Raw genomic sequence first — 15,442 nt, forward strand, 5'->3', positions numbered from 1 at the left:
TTCTATTCACAACAATTATTCCCAACTTGCAGTCATCAGCAAATTTAGTGATCTGTAAGGCAGTGTTAGCTGTTTGAAGGTCAAATAAGTATCTCCCAAACAGGAGAGGTCCAATATCAATTTCTGAGGTACACCACTAGTTACTTTTTTAATTTCAGAGGTAACATCTACTACTTGCACTACCATCTAGCTAGGGATCAGTCCATCTTGCCATGTGTAGGTAAACAGTTAGCTCTTTTAGTTTATTAGACAGTATATGAATGTGGGATGGTGTCAAAGGCTTTGGCAACGTCCATATAGACTGTGTGGAATGGTTGACCTCCAACTTCAGCCTTGGTTACTTTTTAGAAATATTTTACCAGGTTGAACAGACATGATCTTTCTTTATAACCTATTAATTTACTATATAAACCTTATGTCAGTTGCATCTTATCAGCTTCGGTACAGCTGTAGTAAAGATGCACTGAGTTGCAGATCTTCAAAAAACCTTAAAGGTGAGCTAATTTTTGTTTGGAAGGATATAATTATGTTTCCTTACTATTTGGCTTCTGGCCAGGTGCTTGAATAATATCGCAAAACCACAAAAGAAGTTAAAAAACAATAACAAATACTACGAAGAAGACCACCACAGCTACAAAAGTAGGAAAATTTTATACACACTTAGCACCTCGGCATGAAATGCCTTCCAAGAGTAAAAAACATCATAATACATGTGCTTAAATACATCCACTAATTACCTTAATTAACAATCAACTCACTAAAACAATTAATTATTTAAATTACATATTTCCAATTACACTCCCTATTAAGCCCAAAAGGGTGCCAGTGTGCCATACTTTAAAATAAGCAATGTTTCCTTCTGTAGCAGTTTATTCTTAACATTTTTATGTTCTCCAAATAATACATTTACCTTCTCTAACACACAACCTTTCAGATCATCAGTCTTAGAGTTATGATAATTTAGAAAATGGGCACCTAAAGGACTTTCTAATCTCTTGTTTTTTATGTCCCTAATATGTTCCTGCATGCGTACTTTAAAACTTCTATATGTCTCTCCTGTATAATACAAATTGCAAGTACACTTTAATACATAAACCACTCCCTCAGTGCAACAGGTGTAATGACATCTAGGAGTGAACTGTATTATATTAATATATGTAAAATAGGGCACTAAATATTTACAAATTGAGCACTTATTACAAGGAAAAGTTCCCTTTTCTTTTATTCCACTTACATTTACATTACTAGATGGCAGACAAAAATGATTATGTACAACCATATCTTTCAAATTTCTGTCTCTCTTATAAGAGATTTTAATTTGCTCTGGTAGCAAATAACACAATTCCTTATCTCTTAATAACATGGGCCAAAACTGTACCACTGTACACACTGTACCACTCTATTTGTAAGTACATTAAAAGTAACAAAATACATTTCCTTTTGTGTCTGTCTACCCAAAACTCTATTTTTATTTTCAACTATATAATTTTCCCTATTTCTAAATAAAAATCTATTTCCTTTTCTCTTTTGTCCATCTCTAAGTTCAAAAATTTTAACTTTAGCCTCCACTACCTGTTGCTCATCATAACCTCTATTGAGGAACATTCGTTCAGCCATATTTATTTCTGACCTAAAAACTTCTTCTGTACAACACAATCTGTTAATTCTCAAGAATTCATTATAAGGCAAAACAGCTAACAAATGCCCAGGATAATGCTTGAATAATATCATTTGCTCAGAATATGCATTATATTAAGGAGGCTGCTGTGGTCAGTGTTTTCCCTTTGGCCTGAGGTGCAATTTGATTATAAAGTTCAAGTTTCTAAACATCTAGAATGATGACATACAATATGAAAAATGCATTATGTCATTTTAAATTTTTATTTTGGCATTTATGCTCCACCTTAACAATAAATTATTTGTTAATTTTTTGAACAGACTTTTTATGGTTTTATATCCACACCACACAGTGTGAGCACTGCATGAGCAGTTGGTTCTTGCTATATATAAAATTCCTAAATAGTTTTTATATTGGTAGCACTGTTAGTTGTATATTATAATTTTGTTTAGTTCACATGATATTTGATTTTCCATGTGAGATTCTTGAACTTCTGTTTTATACTTTAAGTTGCGTTGTGTAAAATCTAATAAAAATCTATTTGAAAAAAAAAACGATGCAAGAAATGGTGAGGTGCATGGACCAAGTAATATGCTGCAAACACAAAAACACATCCAGCATTGCTGAGTAGATATTTACTTTTCAGTATTGTTTTATTTTCAGTGAAGACAGCAACAAGTTAGGCACGGCACGTCATTCATAGTGACATTTAAGAAGCAGGAAGTATATATTTCAGCGAAGTGATATACCTCCAAAAATTCAACTTTTTGGATGCATGCATACATATATATGTATATGTATGGATGTATGTGCATGGGTCTACTGCTTTTGGTCAAATTACATTTGGTCGAAAATGATTTCAGGCAGCCCACTTCACTGAAAGCTCATTTGCGATCACCTTAATACCTATCACTCATTTTCACATGTGAATTCCACAGTGGACTCCAGGAGTATAGTTGTCTGTTCTTTGACCACCTTTAATCATCCTATAAAACTATAATGAGACTGCAGAGACTCCCTACTTAGGTGAATTCATGCTGATGAAGTTCGTCAGGGACATTGCTTTATCCTTCCTACCCCAGAGGCCACATTGACCATGGGCACCTTACATTTGGGGTGGAGGGCATTTCCTGAGATGGACTGTTCAAGGCATATAGTCCCCAGAAGAGACCAAATTGCATATAAACATCTTAGAGATAAGAGCAGTCTTCTTAGCTTTGCAGACTTTTCAGAAATCTCTTCCTCCAGGGATAATTGCTGTTCAGACAGACAATATGTTCGTGCTATGGTATATCAGCAAGCAAGGGGGAACCAGATCTTACCTCCCCTTTGCTGAGAAGCAGTGAGAGTCTTTCAGTGGGTGATCTCCCAACTACTTTCTTGTAGCAATGCACATACCGGGGAAGTCCAGTGTTCTAGCCAACAAGCTCAGCAGGACTGTCGTGATGCTTCACAACTGGTCTCTCAGTCATGCAGTGGCGAAAATGATCTTTTGCCAGTGGAGTCCACCTTGTTGTGTTCTTTTTGATTCTCCTGTCAACAACAAATGCAGCAGGTTCTTTGCCCTAATTCCACTCAGGGGAGTTGCTGAGAGATGCTCTAGTCCATGCTTGGTTCTCCAGTCTCCTGCATGCTACCTTGCCGTATCCCTAATTTCTTCAGAATGCACTCTGAAGAGCAAGATAATCCTCATTACCCCCTTTTGGTCTCGGTAAGTTTGGTTCCCCTTCCTATGGTCTCACTTGCTATACCCCGCTTGGACAGTGGACCCTATTCCAAATCTAATATCACATCCATCAGGAATGACTCCTCTGACTTCATGGTTTCTTCAATTCCAATGATGGCTAGACAGTCCAGGCTTTCATCTCCTATTCGCCAAATCTTATTTTCAGTATAGAAACCTTTTGCAAGGAAGTTTTTTTTTTAACAGTAAATGGAAGAGATTTTCCTTTTGGGCACAACATAGTGAGAGAGAGAGAAAGAGAGAGTTTCCTTACATACTAACCTCTCCTTTCTACCCAGAATTGTCTCTGAAACAAACATCAACCAAGTTATCAATTTGCCAGCCTTCTTTCCAAATTTTGACAACAAAGGAGAAAACATGATTCACCTTTTAGATATAGGCAACTTCATTTTTATCTAAACAGGATGAAGGAATTTAGGAAAACTGACCAGCATTTTGTTTCCTTTAGTAGTAACAAACTGGGAAAACCAGTGTCTAATGTTACCATAGCCAAATGGATTACAGACTGCATTTCCTATGTTTACACTTTGAGGTTTTTCCTTGTCAAAACTTCCAGAGGTGCACACTGCTAGATCTAGGGCTACATCATCTGCCTTCTGGGCCAGAGCTTCCATTGATGATATTTGTGCAGCTACCATTTGGTCTAATGCTCATACATTTATTGCTCATTGCAAGTTCGATCTTATCTCTAGAAACAGGGCTGCATTTGGTTCTGCAGTTCTCTGGGACATCCTTCCATGAGGGCCACCGAAGGTTATCACAACTGGGGACTCTGTCCCATTTGTTGAGAAATTAATGAAAATTACAATATCAGATGTAAAAGTTATGTACTCAACGTAACTATGCATCTGTGTTGTGCATTTTCTTTCTTCCCCAACTTCCCTCCCCCTTCCCCCTATCTATGCCTTTGGGAGTGACCTGATCAAGTTTTTGTTAGGAACCGTAGTTCCTGTTTGACCCCCTAATCTGTACCTATACTGTACCATTCGTTGAGGAAGAATGAAAATGGACAATACAGATGTATAGTTATGTATGTATAGTATAAAACTTTTATTTTTATTATGGCTCGCAAGACTGCTGTGATCTTACAGGCATTACATTTTAATAAAGCAGTAGTTATACTGGTCACATTGTATGTTCTAAAAGGTAGGGCATGCTTTAGTGACAGCACGCTGAGGATTGGTGTTTTCTCTTATATGTATACCTCACTGACATTTTCTGATATCTCTCCATGCCTCCTGCACTTTAGGTCACAAATAATTCAATTCCAAAGACACTGCTTTGCCTCAACTGCTGTTCAGTCTAAGAGCCACATTTTTAGTAAATCAGAGTCACACAAAGGCCAATAAAAATAGTGCTGTAGACATTAGCTATCCAGCTTGCACAGAGGATACAACAACTTTCTCATTCCAATAGTTCTCCTGCCCTTCAAGGCATGGAAAAAATCCAATTCCAAGTACACAACTTTGACTCATCGTCTGTTTTGTCCAAAATCATATGAAGCCTGTTAAAATATGCACTGTGGGCATTTTTGCAAACTCAGCATGTTTAGATAATGCACTTTTCTTGATGGCATGCATTTTATTTAATGTTTTTGGTTGTCAGTAATACTCACTGGAATAATTATTCTCTTTGCAGATGAGAGACCCTGGAATTAACATTCCACAAACCAAACTTCTGTAATGTTATATACATGGGAAATAATGTTTGCAGTAGATTACTCTCCATATCATTGCTAAAGGCAATTACAGCAATCACCTTGGACTAGCCGCATCCACTAGGAACTCTTTCTTCAAATGTGCCGAGCTTAATGACTAAACAGCAATACATTTTTGTGGTTAGGTGCGGTTTAGAGGATGTGCTTGTTTCTGTTTTTTTTTTTTTTTTACCAAAGTTGCATTGTATGTAGGGATTGTAACTGCTGTATTATAACTTGCAGAATGTTTTGTCAGGAGAATGTATTTTTACTGTGGTTTCCTGATATTAATCCTATTTCAGTTTCGTTGTTGGTGCCATGCTTGACTTGACACTGCTATCCTCACTGCTGTCAGAGGATTAGCAGCCTTTCTAATCAGGCTGATTTCTGAAATGAAAAAGCAAGCTAGTTTATCCCTTTTGCATTTTTGTAGCATTAATAATGATGGTCTTAACAGTTCTGAAATTGAATAACTTGGTATATAATTTACCTCTCTGATATCCTATTGCTTTGTTTGTGGTCTTTCAGGCTGTTCTTCAGCATCAGGTGGTTAATGAATGTAGATCTTGATTATTTATATTTCGATAATCTGGATCTCTGACTAGGCCTCATTAATTTTCAGTACAATAAACTGAGTAAAATAACTCCACACTTTTGTACGTTGGGTTTACAAGTCAAGTAGTGTTAAGTCAATTAAGTTTGTCATCATACAAAGAAAAGTGCCATTTTGTGTGAAATATCCTTGTCTGTGTTAGATAACTTTACAACAGGCAGCATTTCTAACAAAAGTGTGTCGATCATTAACCTATCAGGACTTTGAGATTCTTCAATGTATTCTCCAAAACTCTAAAAACAGTGGTGTGATCCAAGAACATAACACAATACAAAACTGTCTGTAACAATGTGAAAGTGTTTTTTTAACTGTGGGTTATTAGGCCCCCAATACTCCCTGACATGGGAGCTGCATATCTCACACTCCCCATTTGTACCAACTCTGAGATCTTTGTTCCTCAGGAAAGCCCCCCCCCAATCACACTTAAATTCTCACTGTTTCAAGGATTGCACTTATGGTCCTCGAACATGCAATGGAAACCTTTGTGAAACAGCTAAAATAGCTGAGTCAAATATTCACACTTCACTTAAAGCACTACTGAAAAAGGAAGGAAAAAAATGGATAGTTAGGAGAAAGAGAAAGATGTGTGCCAATAAAGAAAAGGTAAGGAACAAACAGAAGATGTGAACTTAAAAAAAAAAAAAAAAAAAAAAAAAAAGATATGTGGAAAGCAACATATGAAAAAGGATAATGTAGGAAACAGTAATGTGGAAAAACATATAGAAAGATAATATGTAAGTTTTAAAACTCAAATTGTAAATTTTAAAATTCAGTTGAAAACCAGACTGTAAAAGTAAACTAGTGATTTCAGGATACCATCTGTCAAATACTGATTGGTGATATACGATTAATTTTGCTATACCATTTCTTTACCATGCATCAAGAAAAGTTGCTTGCTCGAATGCTGAATTATTACATCTTGCATTTATTTGCAGTCTCTGTTACAAAGGCAGAGTTCTTAAAATAAAAAAAAAATCTTTTTTGATGAGGCTGGAGGTGGGGAAGATTATTTTCTGCAGAACATATTCCGATTCTTGTTGGCAAAGTGGATGCTTTGCATTAAAAGCCATTGTTTAATGTTAAAGTAAAAAATAAAACACGTAAGCGCTTTCGTTTAGGCAGTGTAAACTTCATCAGACAATAGTATAATATAAAGCAAACATTTAAATAGTGCACAGTTTATTCTGATTGGGCACAAGGAAAATCACTAGCAATGACAAGAAAAATAAATATTAACCCTTCTATCTCAGTATTATAAACACAAATGTATGTTAAAAACATTCTATTGCAATTAGAATTGAAAACCACTAGCTATAAAGACCCTTTCCCTACCATTTCAGAATCTCTACTTTAAAAGAAGTTATTCATGAATCAATAATGCATTCATTGATGATAATCATATTCATTGTGCTATTTTATTTCTTTCAAGGGCTTTTAATTTTAGGACAGGAGTAATAGAAGTCCTATCGTTAATACCTGGCCATTTATCGGCATGCAATAAAATCTAAATAAAGCAATTCATGAGGATCAACAGAATACATAAATTGCAAAAAACTAGTGGTGGTGTTAATGTATCTAAGAAATTCTTTTAAATCATCCTCTGAACCTCCCCAGAGAATGCAGATATCGTCCAGGTATCTTCTGTAGAAGAGGATGTGTTGCTTCCAAGGGGATATCAGAACAAAAGCATGCTCCCGTTTATGGAGTACCACATTTGCATAAAATGTAGCACATGATGCCCCCATGGCTACCCCTCTACGTTGCCTGAACAATTCCCCATTGAAAAGAATGAAATTATTTTGTAAAACAATTTCCATCATCTCAACTAGTAAATTGGTGAGCTTGTTACTTATCACTTGATAAAGCTCAGAATTATCTGAGTGAAAGCACTTGTGGTAAAAGTTTTTTGTGATAAAGGACATTGATTTACACTCAGTATTTTCTGCTGCTCTGCTTCCTGGTCTTGGATTACTGTTATTCGGTTTGCTGCTACTTTTCATTTTGGATTTTTGCTGTTTCCAGCCATGGCCACAGAAGGAGAGGGTTTCAACCCTGCGGACACCCCGGAGATCTTGCAAGGTACTAGGAATGATGCTCCTGTGACCCGCGTAGAATTTAATCAAGTATTGGTTGTACTAAGAGAACTAACTGCTTTGCTGAAACCAACGAATGTTGCTTCACCAGGAATTGCGTGTAATCAGCAACACGCAGCTGGTGCTACACAGAAAGCTGTCCCAGTAATGGCGGATTCGGAAGGCTGTAATGACATACTATTGCCTTTCTTTGATGTATTTGGAGCTGGGGTAAAATGGTTGGACAGTGTTCAACGCCAAGAGTGCAACGAGCGACACGATGGGGGTGCACGTTCTAAAAATAACAGTTTTAATAACAGCAGAACATTAAACCGAAGCAAGGATTTTAATTTTTTTCTAAATGGGCTGGCCAGCAGTTTGCGTTCTCTAAAGGTACTGTAAACTCTCGTAACATCTCTAACTTTGAACATGACATGGAGAAATTCAAAGACAAGTTATATTCTTTGAAAAGTACTCAATTGGAAATAGACTACCTTAGGGAATGCAGTAGGGTTAAGCGCATTCCGAAGGGATTGCGCTTTTTCAAATTTCCTAATAATGTTCAGCAGGGAACCAGTTATTATAACAAATTATGCGATATTTTTGACAAGGCAGGACTGGAGATGCTGAATGTAATGATTGGTGAATATGAACTGAAAACGCAAGTACTGTTAAATGACTTAGACATTTTGAACAACAAATTAACTACTGATGTAGATTTTATGGCTTTTAAGCTGGAATATGATCACTTGTTTGATAATGTGGATGTATTTTGTGACAAGATATTAAATAGGAAGCTAAGAAAGTTGGAAAGGGATTTGATAGACTATAGAAAAGGGGTGGCCTACCCTTCCCCTAATCGTTTTATTAGAGGGGCTTCCACCAGGATACCCACCAATGCCATAGATATGGGTGATGACACGCAAGAGGAATTGGAGGAACCCCCCAGGAGAAGCGAAAGACTAGCTGGAAAGGTTAGAAGGGGTAACAATCAGGATTTTCAGCGGAACCCCGGGAAGACCGGGGCTTGGGGGCAAAGGCATGTAACCAGAGTACAGACTCCCAGACGATAAATGAAGTGGGCATTTTTAATGGCTCTGAATTTATAGGGGACATTGAATGTGGTTGTAATACTCACTTTAAAGCAACTAATAATAATGTAGGTGACATTGAAGGAAACTGCACTATTCTAAAGAAGGATAATTTTATAATTTACAACTATACAGATGTGGAATTGGAAAACTGTGCATTTGATGTATTTACTCGTGGTTTACAGTTTGTCCCCTCTAAACCAATGAATTTGACACAGGCACTGGTGGAATTAAAACTTTTCACCAGAGGTTTGAATTTGATGCAGGTATTTAAAGGGCAGCCATTTATGGAAACAGGTCTGGTCCGTACTAGTTTAATTAACCCTCCACTCCACCCAATAATTCTGTTCTTTGAAGAATTAGTTGAAAATGATTTCAGGAAAATAGATAATGTTAAAAAGCCTCCACCTGTGTGTAATTTATCTACGCAAGAAATCAATTTCATTAACTATCTCAAGGAAGAGAATGTCAGGATAATGAAACCAGATAAGGGTGGGGGGTTGTGCTCATGTTTACTGAAGAATATGAAGCATATATCCACACCATGCTTCAAGATAATGAGCAATATGACACGGTATCACGCAATGAAGTCAATATAGCTTTTGCACGCATTAATTATTATCTTAAAGATCTTTTATTGCAGAAAGCTATTAATGAGAGGCTTTATAATTATTTGTATGTGGAGAAACCGAGGATACCGGTCATATTCGGAATTCCAAAGACTCATAAAGGACTTTACCCATTAAGGTTTAGGCCTATAGTAGCAGGAGCAGGAGGTGTGACCGAGCCTATAGGAAAATTCATTGACCACCTAACAAAAGAATTCACGCCCTTACTCAGTCATGTTTGTAAGGATTCTTGGCATTTTTTACGTGACATTCCTGTTTCTTGTTTTTCACCAGCTTTACTAATGATAACTATAGATATCAAGGACTTTTTTCAAGTATACCTCACATGGAAGGGTTGGAATGGTTTAGTGAGTTCCTTAACAAAGAAACTAGTCTTAGTAACAAGCTCACCAATTTACTAGTTGAGCTGATGGAAATTGTTTTACAAAATAATTTCATTCTTTTCAATGGGGAATTGTTCAGGCAACGTAGAGGGGTAGCCATGGGGGCATCATGTGCTACATTTTATGCAAATGTGGTATTCCATAAATGGGGAGCATGCTTTTGTTCTGATACCCCCTTGGAAGCAACACATCCTCTTCTACAGAAGATACCTGGATGATTTATGCAATAAAATCTGCCATCTGAGTTCTTTTAATTCTAACAGTGCCCCCACCAAGGTTTTTTTTTATCATTAATATCTTCATGGTCTATGGCCATGAACCTGTAACTATGGTTGGTGTTGTCATGGGTATGCCTAGCTAAGGCATTGTTTAAGTTGTTCTTTCTGATGGCATAATCATGTTCATAAATTCTGCTAGTGAATTGTCTTTCAGTTTTGCCTATGTAGAACACAGGACGCTGATCACATGTAGCCACATAAACAACTGCCTTAGAAGAACAATAATATCTCCCTTTAATACAATATACCATCCTTAGTGTTTGGTGCTTGTTGGGGAACTAAACCTGCCAGTTCATGTTCATTTCTTGGTTTGTCTCAGCATTTTGTTTCATTAAAAGCCATTGTGTTAATTAAGTCTCAGCAGGCTTTCATTCATTTTCTGATTACCTGCTTAATCCAATTCAGTGACACAGGGAAGTCGGGCCTGTCCTGACAAGTGGACACTAACCATAGAAACTACTGCTGGACAGGTTGCTAGCCCTTCACAGGACATACTAACACGAGCACATGCACACCCCTATGTGCAATTTACTTAATCTGTATTAAGAATTGATGTTTTTCCTATAACTTTTAAATATTAATCACTATTAGTGTTACTGACAAAAAAACACGGGAAAAATATCCTTTCAAGGAGATGAAGTACATTCCAAGTGTATGTTAGATGAGCATATATACAGCATCACATGTCTAGTGCTGATAAACGTAGTAGGTTATACCCTTATGTTACTCCAATTTTTTGTGTTTTTTATTTCTAAAATATTTAAAGCATTATCAATTAAGGTTGACTGCTGCCTGTGTAGTAATACAGACATGTTAAAGTAATAATTTTGTAGAACATTTTATCAGTTCTTATAGCTCATTTTGGGCCATGTTGAATGCAGAAGCCAGATGTGTATTTAAGGACAAATACTTGGTCTGTAAAAGTGACTTTCCACCGTCTTGCTTCATAGTACTGAAACTCCTGTTAAATTTGACTGTTGACAAGAACTTTTAGATGGTTGCTCAGTTGTCAGGGAAACTGCCATGGATGAATAGCGTACCTTTAGTCTTGGTACAGAGATTTCTGGCACGTTTCCAGTGTTGTGTCTTTACAGTACAGGTGTAGGTCATTGCTGGGATACAGTTGAGTAGTTACCTGTGAGTCTGAGGTCCCAATGGGAAAGATGAGATTTCACAGTGAAGTTGTTTATTGTCAGGCACATAATAGCATTGATGAATCTTTCTTTAGAAATTAGGAGTGGAGGGCATGAAGAGGATGACAACCATGGCAGTCACTGCAGCCCTTACTAGTCAGCCACAGAACATCAGAAAATGATCTCTGTCTTCTGATGAAAAAAACTAACTTGTTACCAAAGATTTGTAAGCCATGCAGTGATAACTAAAAGAAATGTGAAACATTCAGAGTTAAGTGTTTAGTAATACACTTACTTTAAATGACAGCATTTTTTTTTCTTTCTTAAAAATAGTTTATTTCAAGGTCATTTTGCGACTTCAGGTTGTACTCAAAAGTAACTCTTAAATCAGTATAATTGTCTCAGTTAACAAGAGAGTGAGAGAAATAACATTATATGCCTAATAATAATACTGTACCAATGTCTGCCTTAGAACGTGTATCGGTACCCAGTACAGCAGCTAGTGACAGCACCAGTGGATTGACAGTAAGAAGTTTGATGAAGAGTAGGAGAATTAACAGCACAAAAAGTCTCTTGGGTTTATGTGATAGTTTGAGTTCTGAACTTGGCTTTTGAAGTCCTTTATCCTGTTCTGTCAATTAATGCATCCAGCATTGGTATAAGAGCGTATGAGTTAGTTTGTTGGTGTTGCAGCAAAATAATCTATGTTGAGGAAATAGAGGGATGGTTGTCTTCTGTACAAATATGCACTTGAAAGCCACGATTCATGTTTACATTCCAAGGTAAGCATGATTTCTGCCTAGATTTATCATTGAGAAACCGTGTAGAATCATGTGAAATGGCATGTCTGAACTGATGACATATTTTAGAGTACAGCAGCTGAGTTTTACTATCAAAGGCTTCAAATCTTAGATTAAAGTTTGCAGTAATTTAGAAGATTACTTGATATGATGGTTCTCCCTGAAAATGGGCTATAATCAACTTTGTCAACAAAAATCAAATAAAACAGATTAATGTAAGGATAATCACTAAGTAAAAAAAGAAAATGATTTTCGGCAGTTTTACGGACTTGCTGACTTAACATGTGTCAGAGAGCAACATTATCTTTAGCAGAAGGAACCTAATGAAGCTATTTCATATGTAGTTTGTAACAATTCAGTTCAAGCTAAATTCATGGAGCCACATATGTGGAGAAAGACATGGCAGAAACTTTTTATAGAAGGGTAATAAAGGTGGCCGAGAGTCTTGATATAGAGGTACTAAGCAAAGGGAAATGCACAAGAATGCAGGTTTGGTAGAAGTCCTTGGAGATCTTAAAGGCATAAATAGTTTCTGAAGGATGCCATCCTCTAGTATGCATGCTAATGTATTTATTTTGCCAATATGCGAGTCAGGAGCAATTAATGTCAAGTAAGGAGCAGTGTGAAACATTTCTTACAGACGGCTGGTTCATATTTAAGGCTAGATTCTCACTACCGTTGGTACAGCAAAAATAACACAGGCTTTAGTGTGCTTGAGATACTGGCATATGAGAAACCTTTAAAGTAGGTAGGCATTGAAGACAGATGAGCTAGTATTTGTAAATTTGCTGTAAGGGTGGGAAGGAGATTGATGTTAATCATTAAGAAGAAGATGTTCATGGCCCTGCTTGTTATTCCTCACAATTATCTCTGTTTCATGATCTGTATTGACGTTAATGCTGTACCTAGAACCGCTGTACAGAGCCACCTTCCTCCAGCCAGGGGCTTTGTCTTTACTTTGGAAGACGCTTGTACTGTGGTGTTATGAACTTGCTTCATCCTGTGAAATGTGGTGCATTTCAAACAGATCTACTTATGTTTGCTATGAAACTGTATGGATGTTTAGTAAAACTATAGGAAATGATTATTTGTAGATCTCTACCTGATGTTTAATATGGGTGTATATTCCATGAAGACCAGGTCTCTGTATTTTCTTTAAATTATTACATCAGAATTTGTTAATTCATTTTGTTTATGTATGTATGTCTGCCTTTTGTGGTATGCATAGCATCTGACCCCAGGAGATCAGTTGCTCCACAGTCTTGCTTCACAATCTAACTGAATAGACAAATTGTTTTGGGGTACTTACATTCTTGCATATTAGTGCAACATAGTTTGAAATTTTTTTCCTTGTTTAAAATTAGGATTTCTGCGATACAACAGTACCATAGCATTTCACCTATGACTTCATTTTTCAATAATAACCTGTTCATATGTACTATAGTTTGGGTACTTATGATTGCCTCAGTGTTTTTTCAGTCGTCGTGCAAAGTAAAACAGTTTCTATCTGATCTAATCTAAGCAGAACACTGAAATATTTATTTTTGTTTCATTGTGGCAGTAATAGTTAAAACAGTATTAATTGACATGATTCAATGAGTGGACAGTACAATAATTACAATATACCTCAAGGCTGCTCAGCCTTAGAGTTGGTTACATTAACAAAGGGGAACCGGGAGCAATTAGAAACTGTACACTTTTCAGCCATTCTCAGTTAGACTTGGATAATTGAGTTTGATTGAAAATTAAGTTGATAAAACATACTATATATCCATACTGCAGAGTTATCACAGTAAAATATTATATACTGTACATTTTTTTTTGCCTTCTTGCCATGTTTTCCTACAACTTACGCAATTCACTACCTACTTGTCTGACTCTTTGGGGTCACATCTTCCACTCCCAATAAGTGGTACTTCCTTGCGTTCATGTGCTACAGGATTTCCTTGTCAATTTTTGCATTCTTTTTGCTACCTCCAAAGACAAAGACCTAGAGAAGGGGCAGCCCATAATGGTTGCTCCTCTGTGTTGTATATATTGTGGATATAAAAAGTGTACACATCCCTGTTAAAATGCCATGATTTTGTGGTATAAAAAATAAGACCACAATAAATCATTTCAAAACTTTTCCCACCTTTAATGTGACCTATAACCTGTACAATTCAATTGAAAAACAAACAAATCTGTTAGGGAGAAAAATATAAAAAATAAAAAAGTACAATATGCTGGTTGCATAAGTGTGCATACCCTTAAACTAATACTTTGTTGTGTGTGCACACCCTTAAACTAATACTTTGTTGCAACACCTTTTAATTTAATTACAGCATTCAGTCTTCTTGGGTACACACCTGCCATCAATTAAAGAGACTCTGATTAACCCCAAATAAAGTTCAACTCTCCTAGTAGGATTTTCCAGACATTTACTCAGTTGCCTGCTACAGCAAAAGCCTTGGTTCGCAGAGAGCTTACAAAGCATCAAAGGGATCGCATTGTGGAAAGGTATCAATCAGGAGAAGGGTACAAAAAATTTTCCCCAGCATTGGATATACTATGGAACACAGTGAAGACAGTCATCAAAAAGTGGAGAAAGTATGTTGCAACAGTGACGTTGCAAAGAACTGGACGTCCCTCCAAAATTCGTGAAAAGACTAGATGAAAACTGGTCAGTGAGGCTGCCAAGAGACCTACAGCAACACTGAAGTAGCTGCAGGAATTTCTGACAACTACTGGTTGTGTACTACGTGCCACAACAATCTCCAGTGTTCTCCATATGTCTGGACTATGGGGTAGGGTTGCAAGATGAAAGCCTTTTCTTACACAAAAAAAACATCCAGGCCTGGCTAAAATTTGCAAAACAATACATTGTCTCCCAAAAGCATGTGGGAAAATGTGTTGTGGTCTGAGGAGACCAAGGTTGAACTTTTTGGCCATAATTCCAAAAGGTATGTTTGGCACAAAAACAACACTTCATATCCCCAAAAGAACACCAGCTTCACGGTGAAGCATGGTGGTGGCAGTATCATGTTTTGGGCTTGCTTTTCTTCAGCTGGAACGGGAGCTTTTTTCAAGGTGGAGGGAATTATGAACAGTTCCAAATACCAGTCACTTTTGGCCCAAAACTTTCAGGTGTCTACTAGAAAGCTGAAGATGAAGAGGAATTTCACCTTTCAGCATCACAATGACCCCAAGCATACATCCAAATCAAAAAAAGAATGTCTTCACCAGAAGAAAATTAAAGTTTTGGAATGGTCCAGCCAGAGCCCAGACCTGAATTCAATAGAAAAGCTGTGGGGTGACCCAAAGAGGGGTGTGCACAAGAGATGCCCTCACAATCTGACAGATTTGGAGTGCTTTTGCAAGGAAGAGTGGGAAAATCTTGCCAAGT

Source organism: Protopterus annectens, chromosome 9.part0 (genome assembly GCF_019279795.1).
Source record: "Protopterus annectens isolate FY-2018-M chromosome 9.part0, PAN1.0, whole genome shotgun sequence".
NCBI lineage: Eukaryota > Metazoa > Chordata > Ceratodontiformes > Protopteridae > Protopterus > Protopterus annectens.